General features: G+C 38.5%; 1 pseudogene; it reads left to right on the forward strand.

Annotated features, from left to right (window-relative positions):
* The first annotated feature begins 80 nt into the window (after positions 1–80).
* On the forward strand, positions 81–1,684 carry LOC116380360 (protein ADP-ribosylarginine hydrolase-like; annotated as a pseudogene).
* Positions 1,685–2,579: the final 895 nt, after the last annotated feature.

A 2,579-nucleotide genomic window follows, 5' to 3' on the forward strand; every position in this document is an offset into this window, starting at 1 on the left:
TTACAGTGAAAATTGGACTGTTAAAAAGAGCATCTACATTTGCAATTTTCTGGTTTTATAGTTTCCATTGAGTTGCTTAGTTTCCTTATGGCTCAGTGGCATACATACATTTGTTTGTTCTCTTTTGTCCCATTAGATCGGCTACAGTGGAGCACTATAAAGCAGCCATGTTGCTAAGTGGTGTTGGTGATGCTCTGGGATACAGGAACCAGCTCTGGGAGTACAATGAGTCGGGACCAGCTATTCATCAGGTCAGTGCAGGACCAATATGAAAGGAGGGGCTAAGGTTGTGATAAAAATAAAGCACTACTGAAGGTGGTGTTACCCTAAAATGTCTGCCCTTGACCTTTCTCTCCTTGCAGGAGCTCAAAGAGCTTGGTGGTCTGAAGAACATCAAGGCCGAGCTCCCTGCCGGTGAGCGACGACACAGTTCTGCATCTGGCAACGGCTGAAGGACTGGCCACTGGTGAGGTTAAAAGGACATTGAAACTATTTTCTCTATCCAGTTTCTGTCCCTCCGTTGCTATTTTCATTTCAAACTAGCAATTTATTGGATTTGATAATCAGTGTTCTGTTGAGCCCTCACTGGGACACACACACCACACCTTCCTCATAACTAAAGGTCTAATTTATGCATCTAATCTAATTTCCAGTCTTGCCTTGATTTGCTGCTCTATTACGGCTCTGCACAAGTGAAATGAAAATGGTAGAAATTCAACTTGACATTTGCTGCGATAAGGCAAACAGCCATTCTTGGTAGCAGGCCCCTTTCATCTTTAAAAAGTTAATAAGGACAACATTTTGCAGTTTGAACAAGTTGGCTCTGCGTTGTCTCCCTCGTAGGAAAGGCGGGGGAGGAACTCATGCATGAGGTGGCTGCTCGATATGTGGAGGGTATGAAAGACATGGATGGGAGGAAACCAGGGCCTTCAAGCATTTTGGATGACACAAAGTTAATTTTATAATCATATCTCATTTATTTGTAGTCATGGCAGAGATCGGACTTACTCTCATTTGCCCTTAAAGGAGTCTCCCAGCTGAAGCCTGGAGAGGAAGGGGGCTACAGAGTGCCCTATAATCCAGAGGGGACGGGCTGTGGAGTGGCCATGAGGTCCATGTGCATTGGTCTCAGGTAGGACGGTTGTCCCATCACGTACCCAGCACTTAAGTCTCTAGTACCCATTTTTTAGGTGTTCTTGTATACGAAAAACTATCTACACCTGTGATTATTGTGGCCAAAAGAATTAACGATAAAAACATTATTGCAATATCCTGAAATATAATCATAATAATGCTGTCAGTGAAATTCATATTTGACTTTGTTTATTGAGCGTTTTGTCTATTTCTTGGCGAATGAGTTACATATGAGTGTAGGGAGGTGGAGAGAGAGTCTGTAACCATAACTGTTCGTATAAAATAAATTAAGAGGCGCTCGATTATTTACACAATATTATCATATGTGTATTATTAATATGTCCATTTATAAATGTCTAGTGTATATATTGCAACATGTGGGACAATAGTAAACTGCTCAGATCCCTGTCACTGTTTACAATTTTTAATGAAATTATTTTTTAATCACTTAAGTTTATTTGATTTGATCATTTTAATCAAAACTGGAGTAGACCCGTGAGAGCATTTTAGGCTTTTTCCCATGCATATTCTTTTATTATTTATATTATTGTTATTTTTTATGTGCTATTAAATTATTCAATCAATCAAAATCCTTAGAATATAAATACAATAACAGTCTTATCCTTATGCATTCCAGTTTCAATGTTCTCTCCTCCATGGTTATTATTTTTTAATTGTCAATTATATTGCGGTATTGCCTTCTCGAGCAAGTAGAGGGCAACTTCATGACTAAGCGAGGGAAAAGGAGATACGTTCAATTCATATCTTTTAAATGGCAGCTGATCCAGCAAATCTAAGCACCTCTCTGTTGTCTTTGGACATTCATTTGTCTCCTGAAATCTGTAGGGTGTAGTTTTAGTTTGGGACATACTTGATATTTTCAGTAATATGCAAGGACATTTTATTCATGAAGCAAATTTATTAATAAGTAAACTCAATGTGTGTTACATCAAAAGGCACGTGTAAACGTGTAAAACACCCTTCCACCCAAAAAAAGCAAAGAACCCGGATTCACCTCTCAGACACAGACAGAAACTACAGTTTTATGTTTGGGGGTAGGGAGCATTACAGCAGCCCTCCTTGGTAGTTGGTAACATGAACTACATTTACTATGACTTGTTTCGACATACTATGCTATATCGAAACAAGTTTCTTAAAAGAAATGGCTTGATATATAAATCCTCCCAATTATTGATTTGTTTTTAAAGTGAGAAAGAGTTACTGACATGACTTTCAAAGTTAAGGTCAGAGTCCAAAATAACTCCTGACTTACTGTCTCTGAAACACCATGAGTAAGTGTGAATACATTTCCTCACTCTGGTTTTTGGGATCTACAATGATCTGATGATTATTTTCAATCGATTGATCTTCTGATTATTTGATCTATTAATTAAGTGTAGGGAAAAATGTCCATCCCAGTTTCCCAGATCAAAAACAAGCTCATC

The sequence above is a fragment of the Anarrhichthys ocellatus genome, unplaced genomic scaffold, assembly GCF_004355925.1.
Source record: "Anarrhichthys ocellatus isolate YVR2014 unplaced genomic scaffold, GSC_Weel_1.0 scaffold6927, whole genome shotgun sequence".
Taxonomy (NCBI): domain Eukaryota; kingdom Metazoa; phylum Chordata; class Actinopteri; order Perciformes; family Anarhichadidae; genus Anarrhichthys; species Anarrhichthys ocellatus.